Genomic DNA, 24444 nt, shown 5'->3' with positions numbered 1-24444 from the left:
ACAAAACATCAAATATATCAGGTCCACACTGTCTACAATGAAATAAAAGTCTGTAAGAAATAAAAGTAAATGTAAGAAACTGCATTTTTAAGTCTGCATTTTCCATACTGTCTTAATTGAGTTCATATATAAACAGCTGTGCAGTATATTGTATACTTTGGAAAAAATTCATTTTCTTTAGTCAGCAAAGCATTTTAACCAGTTCTGCCTGCACCTCCTACCAGTCCAGATTTTTGTTTTCTCCTAGCAACTAACACACACAGCCGTTCAAGAATAATGCATACCTGGTACAGGTGTGTCAGGTGTTGGGTGTGAACAAAGAATTGGTACATCTGAAAAACGTTTAGGACTGGTTTGGCAAACACAGTATAGCATTGTTTAGTGCCTTTTGGGCATTAATATTAGGTGATAGATTGGCAGTGGGGTCCCTGAATTAGCAATTTTTCAAATATTATGGCAAATATTTACACTATTTACAATATTTAAGGACATAATTATTATATGATTACAGTTAACATGTATTTATCTGCATTAAATTGCTACAATATGTTAAAACTTTTGAATCACTGTCCTTTTTATTTCTTAAATGATTTTAATCACCTGGGATTTGGACTAGTTTGACTGGGATTATTTTTTTATTATTACTTTAAATCAGACAGTTGTTTTAGATAAGCCAGCTTGGTAGTGTACAGCAATGATTTTTGTAGATGTTAACATCTGGAATTGAAATCTGACTTGGTCACATTCATTTTGTTACAGCTCCAGCATTGCTTCACCTTGATCACCATTTTGTTACAGCTCCAGCCTTCATCTGGATCACCTTTTCCTTGTTACGTTATCACTGTCTTCTTTATAAATTATCCATGTTAATTTGTACAGGTTAAGGGCTGTTGGAGTAAAATTGGGTGTAAGCACAATAGCACAGCTTAGTCTTAACAGTTCCTTGTTGTATCTGGCTCATATAACCTTGATGTCCCTGTTCATGTTTGTAGCCTGAACTTGAGATCTAAGTTCTTTGTTATAGTTAGCCTTAGTCCTTGTGCCAGGTTCTAGCCTGACCTTGAGATTCATGTTCCTTGTTGTAGCCTAGCTTTAGTATCACCTTAATGTCAGTGTGCCCTGTTATAACCTGACCTAGATATACTTGGGGTGGCACGGTGGCTGAGTGGGTAGACCCTCACAGCAAGAGGGTCTTGGGTTCGATCCCCAGGTGGGGTGGTTTGGATCCTTTCTGTGCGGAGTTTGCATGTTCTCCCCGTTTCTGTGTGGGTTTCCTCCCACAGTCCAAAAACATGCAGTCACTGAATTGCCCTAAGTGAAGGGGTGTGTGTATTTGAAAAGCTGGGACCCCCCGACCCGATTGGACAAGCGGTTAAGAAGGCAGTTTAACTTTAGTTTTAGTCCCAGTGTCTGTCCTGTCATTGTCTTGGTGCTTCCAATGGTGTTTTCCCTTAATGTTATTAGTCACAGTTAGCTTAGCTTTAGCTTATAATTTAGTATTCCTTGTCTAGACTAGTTTAGGGTTAATATTAGTTTAAATTATGAATGTTTCCATGTATTATTTAGCATTTAACATTATGCTTTAGCTTAGTCATCCATGTTGGTAGTATTGCTCCCTCTTTTGTTCAGTGTGTTGTGTTCATTTTGTTTTTTGTTCTGTCTTGTTTTGTATCTTTGTATTTTAAATAAATTTGTATATAGTTCTTTGCACATGAGACCTATTAACCCTCCTATTACCTTTGGGGTCAATTTGAGCCCATTCAATGTTTAACGTCTTTAAATAAATTATTGACATAATTTTTTTTGCTTCATATTTGATGACTTTTCCTAATTTAATGGGGACAACTGGGTAAACATAAAATTAACATGATGTTATGTTTTCAATGTCCTGTACACATGTTGTACGCATCAGTGTTCTTTGGGGTCAATTTGACCCCAGGCTGTTTTAGCTGTATAAACCATATAAAAAATATTAACATTTTACACACATTTGTTTTGGTTGTTTAGGAAGATATTGAGGTCACTATGACATGCAATTTTATAACCTTCAAAAAACTATAAGGCCCTAACCTCACATAACCATAACTGTAGTAGTGCGAGAACCACTATTAGTTCACACAACCTGGGGGAGGGGGAAACATCATCCTCACAAGATTTTTCATATTTCCCATGCTGTGGGGACAGGAAAATATGGTTCCTGCGAATAGAGACAGAAGATGATGTTGAGGAGGACCCGGATTATTAGGCATCCTCCTCTGATAAGAATGAGACCCTCAGTGTTGACCCTTCTTTTGTCTCTCAACCACCAGCAAACACACTACCTTCCAAAACTGAAAAGTTATTATGGTCTGTCTCCCCATTGAAATAACAAGGCACACTTAGTGCTGCTAATGTCAACAAAATGCTTCCAGACCCCACCAGATAAGCTGTCAGTCATGTCCAAGACATAAAATCAGCATTTGAGCTCTTCATGACACCATCAATTGAAAAGGATATACTTGAGATGACAAAGTTAGAGGGGAGGTGTGTGTATGGGGACAGTTGGAAAGACTTGGATGTGACCCACTTGCAAGCCTACATTGGGTTGCTTATTTTGGCGGGAGTGCACAAGTCAAAAGGCGAAGCAACAGCAAGTCTTTGGGCTGTTGACACTGGAAGGGCAATATTTCCAGCCACCATGTCTCTAAACACATTCCATGTTTTCTCCCGTGTCATACGCTTTGATGACAGAGAAACAAGGCAGGGCCGACGAGAGCGTGACAAACTTGCAGCAATATGAGATGTATGGGACAAGTGGGTTCAGCGATTACACTTTCTTTACAATCCAGGCCCCCATGTGACTGTAGATGAATGTCTAATTGCATTTTGTGGGCTCTGTCCTCAGACAATACATGCCCATAATAATGATCTGTTTTACAAATAAAATCCTTCTAAATTTTTGAAATTGTGTGTGTCAAATTGACCCCAAACAGGTTACTATTCCATATAACAGAAATTGTTTTTCATTCCAAATGTTATAGATAACAAAAATATGTCACTCATATAAATCCATTAAAACACCAAAAAGATCTCTACTTCCAATTTAAGGTCAATCAATGAGATTTGATGGTGATCTGCATATTTCTCCATAGTCACGCAACAGGTATTCTGGATGTATAAGAGGGTGGGAGGGGTTTGTTGTTTATTTTTTAAAAGGCTATTCAGGTGGTCAATGAACAAACAAAAAGTATGTGACATAAATTTGGGTAACAATTTTAATTATAATCATTTTCTGGAGATTTAAATTGCTTAAAAGCATAAAAGGTGTTGAATAATCTGTCTCTGACTGGCAGACTATTGTAACACAATTTCTTTATTTTATCCACTTCAGTGTTACTCTAAAATGTCATTTGGGCACCATTACTGCTATTTATTATTGTACAGTAAAGAATGATATTAAATAGGCTAATCCACAATTTCCTTACACAGGAATTGTAAACAGATCGAGTTTGCAAGGTTGCAGTAAATAGAAGCTAGTTTTACAGTTAAAATTAAGATTAGCCTTTAAAAGTGTGACTTCATTTATTCATTTGTTTACCACTGCTTAATCCTTGTTAGGATGGCAGTCTGGTTGGCGAAAGGCAGGAAACATCCTGGACAGGTCACCAGCACTTACACTTAGGGCAATTTTTAAAAGCTCCAATTGGCCTGACTGCATGTCTTTGGACTTGTGGGAGGAAACCAGAGCACCCGGAGGAAACCCACATAGACAGAGGGAGATCATGCAAACTCAACACAGAAAAGACCCTGGCTGCTTGGCTGGAAAATCGAGCCCAGGTCATTATTACCATAAGGCAACAGCTCTACCCACTGTACCATCATGCTGCCAAGTCTGGATTTATAAGCAAATTTATATTTGAGCACGGTAGATTTGTAATGCTTGTATGCTTATACGACTGTCTAATGCCAAGACAACAGCTTTGTTTTGATGCCATTTACCAAAAGATGATTCACCTGACCCCAGTTCTCCAAGTGCTCCTATCTCATTCTCAGAGATTAGGCCTACCACAACAGTGTCATCAGCAAACTTGACAAAGTAGGTGGAGTTTTTAGTGGCCACACAGAGAGTACAGCAGCAAGCCCTGTGGAGCTCCAGTGCTAAGAGTGAGGGGAGTGAGACATGTCATGTTTGTACTACCGTGTTCTGCTTGAACGGAGGTTGGAGATCCACTGAAACAAGAATGGGTTTCATTCCTAGATCCTCCAGCTTGGTGTATGCAAAGTTTATGCGATAAGTGTGTGATGGTGACATTAGTGGTTGGGGCAGTATGCAAACTGTAATGGATACAGAGTGTCAGGTAGTGAAGAGGTGATAAAGAGGCCTTTTATGCCATTAGCTGCATTATAGATGCGAGCAAAAAAAGACGTTTTCTCCTGTTGCATAATTTGACCCCCTTCACTGCTCTGCATACACTGGTGTGAAGTGTACACTAATCAGCCACAACATTAAAACCATCTCCTTGTTTCTACACTCGCTGTCCATTTTATCAGCTCCACTTACCATATAGAAGCACTTTGTAGTTCTACAATTACTGACTGTAGTCTATCTGTTTCTCTACATGCTTTGTTAGCCCCCTTTCATGCTGTTTTTCAATGGTCAGGACTATACCAGGACCACTACAGAGCAGGTATTATTTAGGTGGTGGATGATTCTCAGCACTGCACTGACATGGTGGTGGTGTGTTAGTGTGTGTTGTGCTGGTATGAGTGGATCAGACACATCAGCGCTGATGGAGTTTCTAAACTTCTCACTGTCACTGCTGGACTGAGAAAAGTCTACCAACCAAAAATATCCAGCCAATAACAACCCGTGGGCAGCGTCCTGTGACCACTGATGAAGGTCTAGAAGATGACCAACTCAAACAGCAGCAATAGATGATTTTATATCTACAAGGTGGACCAACTAGGTAGGAGTGTCTAATAGAGTGGACAGTGAGTGGACACAGTATTTAAAAACTCCAGCAACGCTGCTGTGTCTGATCCACTCATACCAGTACAACACACACTAACACACCACCACCATGTCAGTGTCACTGCAGTGCTGAGGTCATTCACCACCTAAATAATACCTGCTTTGTGGTGGTCATGACCATTGAAGAACAAAGTAAAAGGGGGCTAACTAAGCATGCAGAGAAACAGGTGGACTACAGTCAGTAATTGTAGAACTACAAAGTGCTTCTATATGGTAAGTGAAGCTGATAAAATGAACAATGTGTGTAGAAACAAGAAGGTTTAATGTTATGGCTGATTGGTGTACACTTATGTGACAAGGAAAGAAATGTGCAAAAACTAAACGTTTGGTTGTAACGTTTGTGATGGCAACCGACCACTTGATCCTGACTAGGGTTACATGACTCAGACTCCACCAGAAAAGACAAAAGGCAACATGGAAATTCACATTCGACAGGGTGCCAGTCAATTACATGGCACAATGCACTCATACACAGCACAGAGAGAGATGGTCCTCAAGGGGGGTTGGAGTGGGATTTGCTGTTTTGGACACTCTGACGCCAACTCCTCTCTCTCTGCCATGGTCATCGCCAGAGCCACATTGGATGCTTCAATCCATTTTATAAGCAGATTAGCATGGTAGAGCTGCCAGGTATTTTCTCTGTCTGAATGCACCCTCCTCATATTCAATGTCTCCAAATGGCCCTTGTCAACTTTATCTCCTGGTGCAAAGTGCCTAGGTTAGGCACACCCATTGTATTGTTATTCCTCAGCCTGGAGCTAATTTAACCCTTTTTAAGTAAACCAGTAAAGGTATCATTGCTCTCAGGTCCTCAAATTCTTCCTAATTTGTGCTGGGTGGGACTGTCATTCCAGCTTTTCTCACAAAGTCCCAGTGGAGCCCTGAGAAGATTCACAAACGACAAACAACAGGGGGGTCAAAATATTCATACAATCCAATCTATTTCGAGCATCCATGTGAATGAAGGCTGGTGTAAATCACCTTAATGTGCATAAATATGTCCACATCACTGATGACAGTGATGACAATACAAACAATACCATCCTGCTGAATGGTCTTATGGCCCTAAGAGATCCAGATGTCAATCTTCTTAGTGGGATGCAATGGCTGCTGGGTTCACCAGGTGACAATTATTCATTGGACAATGGGGGTGGGGAGTTGGGGTGCCAAAAGGAAATCCACGCAGACACAAGGAGAACTCACAAACTCCACACAGAAAGGACCCGAACCACTCCACCTGGGAATCAAACCCCCTTTCATGCTGTTCTTCAATGGTCAGGACTACACCAGAACCACTACATAGCAGGTATTATATCATTCTCAGCACTGCAGTGACAATGACATGGTGGTGGTGTGTTAGTAGTTGTGGTATGAGTGGATAAGACACAGCAGCGCTGTTGGAGTTTCTAAACTCCTCACTGTCACTGCTGGACTGAGAATAGTCCACCAACTAAAAACATAGAGCCAACAACGACCCGTGGGCAGCATCTTGTGACCATTGATGAAGGTCTAGAAGATGACTAACTCAAACAAACCCAGGACCTTCATGCTGTGAAGCTACAGTGCTACCCACAGATCACAGAGGTGTCCTGTGGCTTTTTGGGAACAACAGTTACTGCTCCACCTTTTGAGTGTTTCAGCACATTCTACATAACCCATCTTTAATTATAGTAATGTAGAGGTGGAATAGGGAAACCTCTGGCTGCACCCGGCCACCCGGTCATTAATGGTGGCACCTTTGTCGATGGCATGTCTTCCGGTGTCATCGCAAGATTGTGCCAGGGGGAAGTCAGATAGTGGCATTATGGGAACAAACAGGTCTGCCATCTGACTTTTCCTTTCTGTTGCCCTAACAAATTTTCAGTTTCATTCAAGCTCTGGCAGAGCTTATACTTTAGGATCAGGCAACACTGCCTGGTGATGTTAAGCAAATCGAACTGCTTGTATGAAAATTTTGGAGTTTAAATATGGGGAAAGAAATCTGCAGCGAGAAAGAATGGCATGTAGGACTAGGCTGCATCCCCTGGGAGCTTAGGTCTTCCCTGCTTTCCAGGTTTCGGCAAAACTGTAACAATGTGTCCTTTCAACGGGTCCTTTCTGTGTTGAGTTTGCATGTTCTCTCCATGTCTGCGTGGACTTTCTTCAGGAGCTCTGGTTTCCTCCCACAGTCCAAAGACATGCAAGTGAGGTGAATTGAAGATACAAAATTGTCCATGATTGCGTTTGACGTTAAAACTTATGAACTGATGAATCTTGTGTATCGAGTAACTACCGTTTATGTCATGAATGTAACCACAGTGTGTAAAACATGACGTTAAAATCCTAATAAATAAATAAATTTATACAAGCAAGGAGCAAGGTATTTCAGTCCTTGCAATAATTTTAGTCCTTGAAAGGCAAATGAATCACAATTACAAAAAGAATGTGCTTGCAAATCAATTTATTTGTGTTAAATAGATCGTTGTTTCATGTACATCTAAAATATTGAAGACAAGTGGCACTCTTCTCATGGAATGATTTGTTTTAGGAGGTATCCAAGACATATTATGAAATAATTTAAATAATATTTTAAATGAAAAAGATCATCCTATTCATCCTATCCTATCCATCAGCAGAACAGATTTAATATTTCACTATACAGTGGACCCTTGACTTACGAATTTAATTGGTTCTAAAGGGTTGTTCTTAAGTCAAAATGTTCGTTAGTTAAACCTATTTTTCCCATAAGAAATAATGTAAACAGAATTAATCCGTGCCAGACCTCCCTAACCACCCATTTATCTAACCTTTCTAATGTCTTAAATGCTCTTTTTTGTTATAAATACAACTATATTTTCCCTTAAATCTTAAATTATAGAATAGACATTACTGTAATAAACAATAATAAACAACAATACACAGTAGTACTGTACATAAAACACACATTACATTTCAGTACAGTACGTGTGCTGTACTATACACCATAATACATTTCCTTTTTTTATAAAATGTATCTACGAGAAACAACAATAACTCTCATATTTATCTATTATTTCCTTCTTTATTTTAATAGTGTTGTATTTTGTAGGTGTAATTGCACAAAAAAAATACTTTACTCAGCCGACTTCCTTCTTCTCTCTCACTCACTGTCCCCTCTGTCTGATACACAGTGACAGCTACTGGCAGGAGTAATTATACAACACAACTACGCTTTCTCTGCAGCTTCTTTTTGGCCATTTTAATATAGAATTTTACGAAATATAAAGAAAACACCGAAAAAAACCACTGTCTGTTGTCCGAATGTTCGCTCACTGTATATATATATATAGAGAGAGAGAGACGGTTGGAGTCAACTTCGAGAATTTCGGTTCGTAATCCGAAATTTGTTCGTACGTTAAGTTGAAAAAGATCTCTCGTAACCCAAAATGTTCATATGGTAAACCGTTCGTAACTCAAGGGTCTACTGTATTTTACTATACAATAATACTCGAAAAAGTATTACAATATGACAGCCTTCAAAAACATACTTGCTTTTTATTGTTGTTTTAAAAATAATTATTACATTAAGTACTGTGTGTAATTTTTACATAAAAGATATGATGCAGCAATGGTGATGTAGCATAAAAACTAGAAAAAGAAAGTACATACTTCTTTAAGACCATCGACCATTATTGTTGGAGCTTTCTAAATGTCACTTTGTTATAAAACTTTCCAAGTCATTCTTTCTCCTACTTTTCATGTCACTTTGTGTGAACACTTAATGTGATGCTTTTGAGTTTCTGTTTTACTTGTGAGTGGTAACAATCTGACATGTGTCTCTCAGTTTTGGAGTGCTATTGCCCCATAGTGTCGAGTTTGATATGCACTTTCCTGGTTTATCGGACAGCAATCTCCTCCCTCGTGAAGATCCTCTTCCATCCACCTCCACCTCAGTTGTCAACATACTGCTAGCAAGCTGCAAAGCAGAACTTGTTATTAATAAAATGTCATCAAAGACTGCAGATTTAACATTGTAGCCTTTGGTTACGCATTATTTAAAAAAGTAATTACTGATGAATTGTTGACCATTGACTCTTTTGAAACAGTGAGAAAAAGAAGTAAATACTGAAGCCTTATTCTTAACTTTAAAATGTTTTAACCAGCTTTAAAACTATATTTCAACCATGTTTCAATGTACTGTATGTTTTAATTGAGTGAGCTTAGTTGTAAAAAAAAAAAAGCCTTGATGATTTTTAGCATGACTGTAAGGATTGCATCATGTCAAAAGCAGAATTTCAATAGCCCAGCAAAATATAAAAATAAATAAAAAATGAATGGCCCCAATATCTTCTTACTAATTAAAAAAAAGGTAAAGCAAATCCATTAGTAAATGTATAAAGCAAAAATAAAATCAAAACTTCCAGTAGGTTCAATGGCACACATCTTTCTGAACATCGTCTTGTAGTATTTATTAGACACAACAAAAAAAGGGAAAGGAAAAGAGAAGAAGAACAGAAACAAACTTATCAGTGGATAGTTAGTCTCACTTAAAGAATTTAACTTAAGGTAAAGGATAGATAATGGAAAAGTAAATGAAAGGGGGCCATTATTTGCCACAAAAACATAACAAGACCCCAATATAAACCTACTCTAGCACATATACAAGGGATCTTCAAAAAAGTCTCAGCACTTTTATATTTTTGTTAGAAACGGTGAGAACGGGAGGAGTAGTAATTGGTCGTGTCTGAGAGACTGAGAGAGAGCTTATAGTCTGGATGTGGCGCCATCTGATTTCCACCTTTTTGGACCACTCAAAGAAGTTTTAGGGAGGAAAAGATTTTTCACCAAAAAAATTTTTTGCTGATGGCATTAAAAAGTTGGTACGACGCTGGTAAAAATGCATTGAAAGGTGAATATGCACAACCCCAAATCAGTAAGGGACAGTATGGAAAATGCAAATAAAATAAAAATGCAGAGTTCCTTACATTTACTTGTTTTTTCTTCTCAACATCATTTCATTTGTTAATATACCTCCATTCCTACATTTCAGGCCTGCAACACATTCCAAAAAAAGTTGGAACGGGGGCAATTTAGGGCTAGTAATGAGATGAAAAAACTAAATAATGATGTGATTCCAAACATGGGTTTGTCAACAGGTGATTGTAATCATGGTTTGGTACAAAAGCAGCATCCAGGAAAGGCTTTGACTGTTAGGGTGCCTGCGGTAGCTGGCGAACTTACCCCGGGTTCCCGGCGAAGCAGGCGTTACAGACCCAAACCCAGCAAGGCCTCAAGTAGGAGGGCGGCTAATTAGGGCGATTGCCTGCAGCTGCGCCTGGCCTATTTAATCCGTCAGTGTGCAGCAGCGGGGGTCGCACCTTTTGTTTGTGTTGGCCTGTGCAGCCCGGCGGCGAGAACGTTTTCTCGTCCCCATTTTTCAGGCAAAGACGGTAGCCCGGACGGTGTTTTAGACCGTGCGGGATTGTAAGCGCGGTGCTGAGGTATATCATTTGATTTCCTTCAACCTAGGGAAAGTGGTGCGATTTCTCTCAGCCCTCGCGCTGTCTGTTGAGTTATAGCTTTGTGCTATCTCCCCTGTTGCTAATTGCAGGATTTCAGCGTCTGGCGCCACGCCGCGTCCAGACGCTTATCTTCAGCTTGTGCCTCACGGTTTTCTAACCTCCAGTTGGCGAGACGTTAGCGCGAACGCCCAGCACCGGAGCGACCGGGGTTCGCGCCTCGCATTAATTCAGTATTTTGCCTTTTCTATTTTCAGTCCCCCAGCGCCTTTTTAGCGCTTTTGGCAGGGCTGTTATCAACCTCCAGTTGGCGAGACGTTAGCGCGAACGCCCAGCACCGGAGCGACCGGGGTTCGCGCCTCGCATTAATTCAGTATTTTGCCTTTTCTATTTTCAGTCCCCCAGGGCCTTTTTAGCGCTTTTGGCAGGGCTGTTATCAACCTCCAGTTGGCGAGACGTTAGCGCGAACGCCCAGCACCGGAGCGACCGGGGTTCGCGCCTCGCATTCGTTCATTATTTTGCCTTTTCTATTTTCAGTTGCCTGCGAAGCCTGCGGCGCAATCGGGGTTCTCCCGATTGCTTTTTTGTTCTGGTTTTTTTTCTTTTGCTTTCTTTACTTTTTTCAAATATAAATAAAGTTTATTTTTGTTAAGAATCTGCATCTTGGGTCCTTTCTGCCTCATAACAGAAAGGTGCGACCAGTAATATGGACCCCGCAGATTCCTCCCCGGTAACTGACATCCTGCGCCACCAGGGGGTGGCTTTGGGCCGGCATGAGCTAGCGCTCACAGAGCTGGCACAGCGGGTAAGTGATCTTACCCTGCGTGTGCCGGCTGCTGAGGCCGGTCCAAGCCATCATGGCCATCTTCCTGGTCCCCCCGGAAATTTCTTAGGAGGCGAGACTCCTATTCCGCCTCCCGAGCGATTTTCGGGAGAGGCCAAAAAGTGCCGTGGGTTCCTCCTACAGTGCTCTTTGGTCTTCGAGTTACAGCCGTCACGCTTCCCCACAGAACGCTCCAAAGTGGCCTTTATCATCTCCCTTTTAACCGGCCGAGCCTTGGAGTGGGCCACCGCGCTCTGGGAGCAGAACGCTCCCGAGTGTTTTTCTGAGGGTGCATTTAGAGGTGCCCTCAAAGACACCTTTTTTCACCCCTCCGGAGGGCGGGAAGCGGGACCTAGGCTACTCGAACTTGCACAGGGGCGCCGTTCGGTGGCGGATTACGTAATCGAATTCCGCACCCTAGCCACTGAATGCGGTTGGGGCGAGGGGGCGTTAACCGCCATCTTTCACCGGGGCCTTGGGGAGAACATCAAGGACGAGTTGGCCACTCGTGACCTCCCCACCACACTTAGCGCCTTTTACTTGTTGGCCACCTCCATCGACACTCGCCTCCGCCAACGAACGCGGGAGCGAAGTGTTCGACCCCCTTTTTCCCGGCCTCAGGGTTCGTCCAGACCGGTGTCTCCTGATCCTGAACCCATGCAGCTGGGTTCCACTCGAGCGACCGTACCTCCGTCTTCGAGTTCTCCTCCTCGTTCTCGGAGGCGGTTAAACGAGTAGGCCACTCTCGATTCGGGGAGTTGGGAGTGAGCCATGTAAACATCCCTCGCCATGGTTTGTTCTTACAGGCCCAGCTGCGTTGGGGTTCAGGGGACACCAACCTAAAGGTCTGTGTGGACTCTGGGGCCGTAGAAAATTTTATTGACACCAACTTGGTACGCGGCTTGGGGATCGAGGTTCAACCACTACCGACCCCCATCTCGGTTTATGTCGTTGATGGTAGGGCGGTTAGGGGTAGCCCCATCACGCACCAGACCCAACCTCTAACGTTGCGTCTAGGCAGCCACGAGGAACACATTACCTTCATGGTGACTTGTGTTCCTCACCTCCAGGTGGTGTTGGGCTACTCCTGGTTGACCAAGCACAACCCTCAGATCGACTGGGCCACCGGTTCGATCTTCATCTGGGGAACACGGTGCAGGGATTCTTGCCTCCTTCAGGCTGGCACGACTCCCGCACCGTTGGACCCTAAGATGGAGCTCCCGGACCTGGCCCAGGTACCAGCCGTGTACCATGACCTGCAAGAGGTTTTTAGCAAGTCCAGGGCGCAGGACTTGCCCCCCCATAGACCGTTCGACTGCGCCATCAACTTGTTGCTAGGCACTTCTCCTCCTAGGGGGCGCCTTTTCTCACTCTCCGGTCCGGAGAAGGTCGCTATGGAGGAGTATGTGCGTGAGGCACTTAAACAGGGGTTCATCCGTCCTTCTTCCTCCCCGGCCGGGGCGGGGTTCTTCTTTGTAGCGAAGAAGGATGGCGGTTTGCGCCCCTGTGTCGACTATCGCGGTCTTAACGCCATTACGATCAAGGATCGGTACCCGCTGCCGCTGATGGCCACGGCTTTCGAAGCCCTTCAGCGAGCCACTGTTTTTACCAAGCTTGACTTACGCAGCGCGTACAACCTGATCCGGATCAGGCAGGGGGACGAGTGGAAGACTGCGTTCCTCACACCCACTGGCCACTATGAATACTTAGTGATGCCCTTTGGGCTGATGAACGCACCGGCAGTCTTCCAACGGTTTATCAATGAGGTCCTACGGGAGACCCTTGATCGTTTCGTCTATGTATATCTAGACGACATTTTGATCTTTAGTCGATCCATCGACGAGCACATAGGGCACGTCCGACGGGTTCTCCAGCTATTGTGCGATCATTGTTTATTCGTCAAGCTAGAGAAGTCCGTATTCCACGCCCCATCAGTGTCATTCCTGGGGTTTATCGTGTCACAGGGCGCCCTGCGCATGGATCCGGCTAAGATCCAATCCGTGGAGAGTTGGCCTACTCCAAGTTCTGTTCGCCAGGTGCAAAGATTTCTGGGCTTTGCAAATTTTTTCCGGCGATTCATTAAGAACTTTAGCACAGTCGCTGCTCCCTTGACTGCCCTTACTGGTAAGGAGCCTTTTAAATGGTCGGTGCTGGCCCAACAAGCCTTTGACAGGCTTAAGTCTCTGTTGACCACTGCACCGGTCTTGCAGTTACCCGATCCGGAGGAACCCTTCGTTGTCGAAGTAGATGCCTCCGAGGTCGGGGTTGGGGCAGTTTTGTCCCAAAGAGCGGGCCCAGAGAAGAAGCTACACCCTTGTGCCTTCTTCTCGCATCGCCTGACTCCAGCCGAGCGGAATTACCCGGTTGGAGACAGGGAACTTTTGGCCATCAAGCTGGCCCTGGACGAGTGGCGCCACTGGCTCGAGGGAGCTAAACATCCCTTCCTTGTTTGGACGGACCACAAAAATCTGTCGTTCATCCAACAAGTGAAGAGGATGAACTCACGTCAGGCTCGGTGGTCTCTATTTTTTGGACGCTTCCATTTCACGCTGTCCTATCGACCGGGCTCCAAAAACGGTAAACCGGATGCCCTGTCGAGACAGTGGGAGCCTACCAGACCGGAGACCGAACCTGATCCCATTCTCCCTTCGACCCAGATTGCTGCCCCAGTGACCTGGGGAATATCTAAGGTCATCCGGGATGCCCAACGGGCAGAGCCGGACCCCGGTGGGGGACCTCCTGACCGACTGTATGTCCCCTCTACAGTTCGCCGTCAGGTATTTGAGTGGGGCCATGCATCCCCTTTTGCGGCGCACCCAGGCGCGACTAAGTCCCTGGTTCTGTTGCGCCGAAGATTTTGGTGGCCGGGGATGGAGAATCAGGTACGTGACTTCGTCCGTGCCTGCCCTGTGTGCGCTTTGAATAAGAGCACCAGAGAGCGCCCACGCGGGCTTCTCCACCCGTTGCCAGTACCCTCTAGACCGTGGTCCCATATTGCCCTGGACTTTGTGACAGGTTTGCCAAAGTCCAGGGGATTCACGGCGGTGCTGGTAATCGTAGACCGGTTCACCAAATCTTGTATCTTTGTTCCACTGCCCAAGCTGCCATCCGCCATGGGCACGGCTCAAATCATCCTGCAACATGTGGTGAGAGCACATGGGGTCCCCTCTGACATTGTGTCGGATCGGGGCCCGCAGTTTGTGAGCCAGTGTTGGCGGGCCTTTTGCCAACTTATTGGCGCTACGGCTAGCTTATCCTCAGGCTACCATCCTGAGTCCAATGGGCAGTCGGAGAGATTGATTCAGGACCTGAGCAAGATGCTCAGGTGCCTAACTGCAGGGAATCCGGCAGCATGGGCCGATAAGTTGTTGTGGGCCGAGTTCGCCCACAATACCCTGCATCACTCGGCTTTGGGCATGTCGCCGTTTGAAGCTCAGTTCGGGTACCCTCCTCCGCTCTTTCCAGAGCAGGAGCAGCAAGTGGCGGTCCCGACGGTACAGCTTCATATCCGCCGCTGCCGCACCGCCTGGCGCAAAGCAAGGGGGGTCCTTTTGGCCACCCAGCGCTCTATGAAGCGCAATGCTGACCGCAGGCGGCAACCGGCTCTCACCTTCCGGCCGGGTCAACGTGTCCTCGTCTCGACGAGGAATCTCCCCGTCAGAGGGGCCCCACACAAGTTGGCACCCAGATACGTTGGTCCATTTAAGGTGGTCAGGCGGATAAACCCGGTGACCTATAGGTTGGAGCTTCCTCCCAGAATGAAAGTGCATCCAACCTTTCATGTCTCACAACTCCGACCATTTATGTGCGGAGGAGTTAGACCCCCCCCACAACCCCCCGCCCCTCGTATCATCCAGGGTGCCCCTGCCTTCACGGTGCGTCGCCTCCTGAGTAGCAGGAAGGTGCAGGGTAGCACCCAATACTTGGTGGATTGGGAGGGTTACGGCCCCGAGGAACGTTCATGGGTACCGGCTCGTCAGATCCTGGACCCTGAACTGATCCGCGAGTTCCGTAGGAACCAAGCTGCGGGTCTTGGGACCTCGGGAGCTGTCCCTAGAGGGGGGGATACTGTTAGGGTGCCTGCGGTAGCTGGCGAACTTACCCCGGGTTCCCGGCGAAGCAGGCGTTACAGACCCAAACCCAGCAAGGCCTCAAGTAGGAGGGCGGCTAATTAGGGCGATTGCCTGCAGCTGCGCCTGGCCTATTTAATCCGTCAGTGTGCAGCAGCGGGGGTCGCACCTTTTGTTTGTGTTGGCCTGTGCAGCCCGGCGGCGAGAACGTTTTCTCGTCCCCATTTTTCAGGGAAAGACGGTAGCCCGGACGGTGTTTTAGACCGTGCGGGATTGTAAGCGCGGTGCTGAGGTATATCCTTTGATTTCCTTCAACCTAGGGAAAGTGGTGCGATTTTTCTCAGCCCTCGCGCTGTCTGTTGAGTTATAGCTTTGTGCTATCTCCCCTGTTGCTAAGTGCAGGATTTCAGCACCGGAGCGACCGGGGTTCGCGCCTCGCATTAATTCAGTATTTTGCCTTTTCTATTTTCAGTCCCCCAGCGCCTTTTTAGCGCTTTTGGCAGGGCTGTTATCAACCTCCAGTTGGCGAGACGTTAGCGCGAACGCCCAGCACCGGAGCGACCAGGGTTCGCGCCTCGCATTCGTTCATTATTTTGCCTTTTCTATTTTCAGTTGCCTGCGAAGCCTGCGGCGCAATCGGGGTTCTCCCGATTGCTTTTTTGTTCTGGTTTTTTTTCTTTTGCTTTCTTTACTTTTTTCAAATATAAATAACGTTTATTTTTGTTAAGAATCTGCATCTTGGGTCCTTTCTGCCTCATAACATTGACAAGCAAAGATGATCAGAGGATCTCCAGTTTGTCAACAAATGTGTAAGTAAGTGATTGAAATGTTTAAAAACAATGTAACTCAAAGAAAGATTGGAAGGGATTTGCATATTTCTCCCTCTACAGTGCATAATATCATTAAACCATTCAAGAAATCTGGAAGAATTTCAGTGCGTAAAGGCCAAGGGCGCACACAAAAGCTGAACGCCTGTGATCTTCAATCCTTCAGACGGCACTGCACCAAGAACCGCCACTTAACAATAGCTGATATAACCACATGGGTGAGGGATTACTTTGGCAAACATTTGTCAAGCACAACAATACAGAGTTACATGCACAAATACCACTTAAAACTTTACTGTGCAAAAAAGAAGCCTTGTGTTCACCATGTCTAGAAGCATCTAGGATGGACCATCACACAGTGGAAACATGTATTGTGGTCAGATAAATCAGCATCCCAGGTCTTTTTTGGAACAAAATGGATGGCGTGTGCTCCGGACCAAAGATGAAAAGGACCATCCAGACTGTTATTAGCAACAAGTCCAAAAGTCATGGTCTGTCATGGTATGGGGCTGTGTCAGTGCCCTTGGCAAAGGTAATTTACACTTCAGTGATGGCAGCATTAATGCAGAAAAGTACATTGAGATCTTAGAGCAACATATGCTGCCTTCAAGACGTCATCTTGTCCAGGGACGTCCATGCATTTTTCAACAAGACAATGCAAAACCACATGCTGCACATATTACAAAGGCTGAGTTAGAAGCCTGCAGTCCTGACCTGTCCCCAATAGAGGATGTGTGGAGAATTTTTAAATGCTTTACTGTCCCAACTTTTTTGGAATGTGTTGCAGGCCTAAAATGCTGGAATGGATGTTTATTAATAAATGAAATGAAGTCAAGTAGACAAAACATGAAATATCTCAGATTCATATTATCTGTAATGAAATAAAAGTCAAAGTAAATGTAAGAAACTCTGTGTTTTTTTATTATTTGCATTTTCCATGCTGTCCCAACGTTTGTCTGATTTGGGGTTGTATACACACTTAACAACACACCCATAGACAAAATGTTGGAAGTGACATTGAAACCTTTCTCTTACCCATACTTAATATAGCTACTGGGAAATTACTATTCATTCATTCACTGTCTTAGTCATGGTTGAAGTGGTTCCAGAGCCAGCTTCAGGAATACACCATGGGCATCGTACCAGTCTATCACAGGACATCACATATTTACTCATTTACATTTATCAACAATTAAAAAAGATTAGGGCACCTACTCACATGAATACAGGGAGAATATATCATATTAACACACATATAGCATATCTAAGAATTAGACCCAAGTCACTGGGTATTAATTCTGAGCCAAAAGCTTTCTGTGGCCTGTTCTAAAATAATAAGCACTCTGATGCTTTGCTGGGTTAAGAGCTATGCCAGCTCTTCGTCAATATTAGACTTTTGGCAAACTTAATAAAGTGATCCAAAAATCGAAAGACGGAAAAGAAAGGCAGCAATTTTATAAAACACACACACACACACCCACTCATACAGAGACAGAACAATGAATGACAGCGCTTACAGTTAAGGATATGAAGGGTTCTTTAAGCTGATTTAGTGTACACAATTAAAGAAAAAACTGTCTCTGATGTTGGACAAGAAGGCCTGGGTGGCATCAGTGTCTCAGTTCTTCCCAAAGGTGTCAGAGCTCCCTGCAGGCCACTTCAGAACTGAGGACTACTAAATACAGGTATATGTTAATAAAACTATACTAAAACATTTTATTAAAAATGCACAATTTAGGCGCCCAGGTGGCGCAGCTGGATAATCCTCTAGCACACCATTTTACATTTACATTTTTAGCATTTAGCAGATGCTTTTATCCAAAGCGACTTACAGTACTGTATACAGTCTAAGCAACTGAGGGTTAAGGGCCTTGCTCTCGGGCCCAACAGTGGCAACCTGGCAGTGGTGGGGCTTAAACCAGCAACCTTTTGATTACTACCTTAACCACTAGGCTACAACTGTCCCAGCTCTGGGCAACTATCCCAGCACTGGGCAACTGTCCCAACTGCCCCAGCGCTGGGATTCTGAGCTCCCCAAGTTCGACCTTCATCTCTGCTACCGGTCGGCATAATTGGCAATACCTGCAGCAGACAGAACTGGCCATTAACGTCTGCCGGGTGGAAAAAGACTGAACTGAAAATGGGTGGGGGCTTCGATACTGTATAGGGACCCTGGTTAGTAGCATGAGGCACCTGTTCAGAAAGTGGAGGAGCATGGAGATCAGTGTGTGGCTCTCCGTGCGTGAATACTGGCCTCACGCATAAATTCACCCAATGTGTGGGCGAATAAGAAGGGGTTGGTGGACTGCGCACACATCAGAGCAAGCATAAGGCAGGCAATATATCCTCCTCGGACACGGTGGAGTCTCCAGCAGGGGAAGATGAACTGACTATGCTAAATTGGGAGAAAAAGGGGAAAAATGCATAAACAAAATAGCACAAAAAAAAAAGAAGCACAATTTAACAATGGTCTTACACCAAATGGGGGACTGATCATACTATACAATGCATGTATGCAAAATTGGACAGAATGTGGTAGGGGAAAGTATTAACTTAATAGTGGTCCTTAACTCACCTTCTCTAATGTTTGTTTGTTTATTAGGATTTTAACGTCATGTTTTAAACTTTGGATACATTCATGACAGGAACGGTAGTTACTCATTACACAAGGTTCTTCAGTTCACAAGGTTATATCGAACACAGTCATGGGCAATGTAGTATCTCCAATTCACCTCACTTGCATGTCTTTGGACTGTGGGAGGAAACCGGAGCACCAGGAGGAAACCGACGCAGACACGGGGAGAACATGCAAACTCCACACAGAAAGGACCCGAACCGGACCGCCCCACCTGGGGATCGAACCCAGGACCTTCTTGCTGTGAGGCGACAGTGCTACCCACTTATCCACTGTGCCGCCCCCACCTTCTCTAATAACAAAACTGGGCTTTCCTCACCACAGCAGGACATAATGTAAAAACTTAAGGCTTTAGGAATATGATTGCCCCCAATTAACCAATTTCCAACCAATTACCCATTTCAATTATCTGCCTTTCTTCATTTATGTTCATTCATGCACTGTGCTTTGCTAAGAGCATTAATTTATCATCATCATTTCCTCCTAAGACCCAGAAGAAAAAAGGTAGTAGTACAAAAATGCATTTTTCAACAATGTTATTTATTTATTTGTTTTTGTTTTTTATCATCTGTCCTTTGTAGTGGACATCAGGTCTTGTTTGGTCAAAAAATGTAAAGGTGTAATGTAATGATATTGTATTACTATTGTATTATTTTTGTATAGATTTCAATTAAAATCTTAGAGTGGAACTTTTTTCTTTAAACTGCATTTACTTAAATAGTCACCTAAAGATCACATCACACAGCATTACAGGAAGCAGTTTTTTGTCTTACATTTAATACATTTGACAAATGTTTTCCATTTGCATCCTGCTCTCCTGCATGGTGATGCATGTACTGCATTCAGCATTTTTGGCAAATGCAGTGCCCCATTATTTTTGACATTGTCATTGGGCTGTGGTTTAACAGGCCTTCTCTTTTCCTAGCTCTACAGTCTGGCCCTCCTCTGCCTCATCTCCTGACAGCTCTAAATCTGCATACTCTCTGAATAAAATCTCCCCTGCCTTACTCAGCCCTTTGCTTGCTTGTAGAGAAATGGGCTAAAAACAGGGGATAGTAAGTCCTACTGTCCACTACAAAGGACATTGAATAAATGTGTTTTTAAATGGGTTTTAAAATTGCTGAAATCTTTCTAAATTGAAGTTAAGACACTCATATTGATGAAACAATTTGATTATTAGCAACAGAAACATAATATCAGCAAAACACTGCTTGCTTGTTGCCATAAAATCTCTTTGTGGTTCGGCAATTGTTCTGCAGCTGACTGAAAAGCTCTCCAGCGGGTGGTTAAAACCGCTCAACGCATCACTGGCACCCAGTTACCCACCATACAGGATATTTATCACAAACGGTGCATGGGCAAAGCGAGGAACATTATCAAGGACGTTTCTCATCCCAACTGGGGACTTTTCACCTTGCTTACGTCTGGCAGGCGTTACAGGACCCTCCGCTTTCGTACCAGCACGCTCAGGAAGAGCTTTTTCCCAGAGGCTGTAACCCTACTAAACTCTACCACACCTCTTTAAAAATATCACTGCACCCTGGATCACACTGCACTTTTTACAAGTGTTTTGTCTCATCTGTGTACATATCATCAGTATTTGCAAATTACTAATCACACCAGCACAACAATAATGTATACACTGTATATTATCTGCTATACTGCTATACTCTATTTATTGTCTTTCATTACCCACTGTAGTTAATTCATTTAGTCACTGCAATTACCTACCATAACTTTGTAATTATATACTAGTCTATACACTGGATTGTCTGTTTACTGTTCTTAATACATGTCTTTTACTTATCTGGTTACTACTGCACTTTAACTGTATTATATGTAAATAATCTCTATCTTGCACTACTGCATTTCGTTGGCTCTGTACTTGTACTCTGCACAATGACAATAAAGTTGAATGTAATCTAATCTTATCTAATCTAATCTAAAATGTGAAATGAGATTGTAGCCACTTCATGAGCTCTGTTTGCCACACCTCCACAAATGTGACATTACTGAAAAGCCCAGGATGTACTCTACATAGAACAGTAGCACTCAAATGGATTGCATAAATTGTGCTTGAGTTAGAGAACTCAGACACATTTCCACCACAAAGGACAAAAACGAATTGCTGGGTCTCAAGAGCATAAAGCAAGACACCATATCCAGTTAATTCCTTAGCTCCACTGAACAGCTTTGGAATAAACTGGAATATCACATGAGGCTTTTTGACCAACATCAGTGCCCAGCCATACAAATGCTCTTTTAAATGAAAGGGCAAACATTACCACAGATATACTTTAAAATCTTGAGAGAAACCCTCTCAGAAGAGCGGCTGTTGTTATAGCTGAAGAGATCACATATTGATTGATCCCAGTAGTGAAATTGCAGAATTACAGAAGCAGTTCACATACATCACAAACATCACAAGCATATCTATGCAATGCAAAACAGACCAAAAGTAAATTATATTTAAATTAAAACAAAACAAAAATAGTACAATGAGGATATGTCTCTCCCTACACAAGGATGAGTCATTATAAAGTGTCACTGCAGTGGGCTGGAATGAATTACAGGAGCTGTCCCAATTACAGGGAAAAACAAGGTTGTCAAAGGAGAAGCTGGCAAACGCTAAGAAGAAAACATTGATTCAATAGAAAACCTCTACAGCGATTTTACGCTCAATATAGTGTAGGTGATTATTCGTTGAAGTAAAACTGATACTGGTTCTGATACTGAAATGTGTTATGCCGGAATATGATAACATTCATAATTATTTAACTGGAAATGTCTTAATGTCCTTTAGAACCTATTAAGAAGGCAATCTCAAGCTAGAAGTGCAAAAATAACTGCAGCATTCAGAATTTTGCTCTAACCTCACTCACTCACTTTCTTAACCGCTTATTCAATTAGGGTCGGGGGGGCACTGGAGCTCATCCTGGCCCTGAAATCCCATCCTGAAATTCTAAAAATACAGTAAACAGATAATTATAGGTACTAACAAAATGCAGGCTAATATTTCAGCTCTGAAGAATAAAAAATGGAGACATTCAACATATTACAAAGTGAAAACTGTTTACAAATCAAGAGCCTTTAAGAAGGTTGCCAATTTTCACATAACTGCGCATCCAAACAAATCCAGGCTATTTAATGCTCATAAATATAAAAAAGTATAAAATATAATATAAATAATAATATAAAAGTGTTGAATCATATGGCCTACAGGCATCTCTAAGCACATTAAATGTACATGTTCATGGCCACTCAGGTGGCACAGTGGTAAAAATACACGCTAGCACACCAGAGCTGGGATCTCGAATACATCGTATCAAGTCTCGGCTCTGCCTGCCGGCTGGGCTGAGCAGCCACATGAACAATGATTGGCCTGTTGTTCATATAGGGGAAGGATACTGAGCCAGATAGGGACTCTCTCATAACTGATGCAACTACGATCTCTGCTGGCTGATTGATGGCACCTGCACAGAGACGGGGAGAGAGTGCTGATCAGGGTGTGTCTCTCCGTATGCAGGGCCGGTCCACAGCTAATCTCGTCTGGTGTAGGTGACAAAATGCATACGGCTGCTGCACAAGTGTCGGATGGGGTGTGGGTTAGCTTCGTTCTCCTCAATCGGAGCTGGGGCCAGCATTAGTGGAGAGGAAGCAGACCAGAATTAGTGCATGCAACAATCCCAAGCAGACTATAGCCAACTAGATCTGAATGGTTTAAGATGAAAAAACTTGGTGTTGGAATGATATGTTGAATTATAGGGTGTACCTACTATATTTTCCCCACCCCATTTATGGACAACATTATAATATACAGTATTAAGGTATGTTGTATTTTATTAATGTCTTCTAAAGTTATTTGTTGTTATTTTAAATTAACAATGTACTGTTTGTTACAGAGGTTTTGTTATTCCAAAATAACAACAACAACTAAATATGTCAGTTTCTTGGAAGGTGCCTACATTTAACATTCAACTTGTGTCCAGTTGTATCAACAGAGGCACCTAGGTGAGACCCCACATGTGTAAGGTTGTAATATATGAACCTAATATGCTGTATGATTAATCAAGGCTGAACAATACTGTGGCTAATAAGCCGTCTTTTCCAGAGACGTCCATGCATTTTTCAAAAAATGAGAGTGAGTACAGGAATCTGGACGACCTCTTTGTCTCGTGGTCCAGGACCAACCACCTTCTCTTAAATGTGGCCAAGACGAAGGAGATTTGGACTTCGAAAACCCACTTTATCCTGGAGGAAGAGCTGGAGGTGGTGGAGAGCTACAAATACCTTGGTGTTCATCTTGACGACAGACTGGACTGGAAGTGTCACACAGTTGCTGTCTACAGAAAGGACCAGAGCAGACTCTGTTGTAGAAAGTGCAATTTTCTATGCAGCTATCTGCTGGGGAAGTAGCATCAGAGCCAAAGACTCCAAGAAGCTGAACAAGCTTATAAGGAAGGCTGGCTCTGTGCTGGGTTTTGCTCTGGAGCCCCTACAGCTAGCTGTTGAGAAGAATCTTGCACAAGCTGCTGAATATAATGGACAACACTTCACACCTGTTGTCTGATCTGCTGATCAAACAGCAAAGTGCTTTCAGTGGAAGGTTCTGCCAACCCTATAAAGACTCTCACTGGTGCGAGAACACAGAGTCTATAGTATCCACGGAAGACAATAAACCTTGCAAATGGTACTATTTGATTTGCAAATTTGCACATGGTACTGTTTTATTTGCACAGCTTAAATTGCACACAATGTCTATAACTGCACCTTTTGGGCTTACTCCCCTTAGCTTTTGTTCTGTGTTAGATTTCTTATATTCTATTCTCATTTTTTAATATATATTATTATATTTTTTATATATATATTTCTTTTATATCTTATTTTGCATTCTATTACATTTAATTTCTAATTCCTTTCTGTACTACATTGTCATGTGGGCGGCACGGTGGCTAAGTGGATAGCACTGTCGCCTCACAGCAAGAAGGTCCTGGGTTTGATCCCTAGGTGGGGCGATCCGGGTCCTTTCTGTGTGGAATTTTCATGTTCTCCCCGTGTCTGTGTGGGTTTTCTCCCACAGTCCAAAGACATGCAAGTGAGGTGAACTGGAGACACTAAATTGTCTGTGACTGTGTTCAATATAACCTTGTGATTTGATGAACCATGTGTGATGAGTAACTACCATTCCTTTCATGAATGTGGCCAGGGTGTGAAACATGACGTTAAAATTCAAACAAGCGAACAAACAAACATTGTCATGTCATTGTGCAATGCTTGTGATAACTGTAAATTGCTACTGTAACACTTTGGGATCAATAAAGTAATCAATCAAACCACATGCTGCACACATTGCAAAGACATTTCTATGGAAGAAGAGGATATGGATAGCTAACTGGTCTGCCTTCAGTGCTTAAAATTGGAGTATTTTTAAATGAAAAATGTGCCAACCTGTACTGTTGCACCTTTTAAGATGTGTTTGCAGGAAGAATGGGACAAAATAACACCTGAAACACTTCACTGTTTGGTATCCTCAGTGCTAAAACACTTTTTAAGTGTTGTGAGAGGACATGGCCACATTACAAAGTGGTAAATGCTTTACCG

General features: G+C 43.4%; 1 protein-coding gene across 1 annotated transcript in view; it reads right to left on the bottom strand.

Annotated features, from left to right (window-relative positions):
- Positions 1-8607: 8607 nt before the first annotated feature.
- mlip (muscular LMNA-interacting protein) overlaps positions 8608-24444 on the bottom strand; it is a 118024-nt gene continuing 102187 nt past the window's right edge. The window contains exon 12 of the mRNA XM_062996347.1: positions 8608-8945. The gene's annotated coding sequence lies outside the window, so the exon portion shown is untranslated. The remainder of the gene's footprint in view (positions 8946-24444) is intronic.

Source organism: Trichomycterus rosablanca, chromosome 5 (genome assembly GCF_030014385.1).
Source record: "Trichomycterus rosablanca isolate fTriRos1 chromosome 5, fTriRos1.hap1, whole genome shotgun sequence".
NCBI classification, from domain to species: domain Eukaryota; kingdom Metazoa; phylum Chordata; class Actinopteri; order Siluriformes; family Trichomycteridae; genus Trichomycterus; species Trichomycterus rosablanca.
The sequence above is the reverse complement of the archived record's forward strand: the minus strand, read 5'-3'. Positions and strand labels throughout refer to the sequence as shown.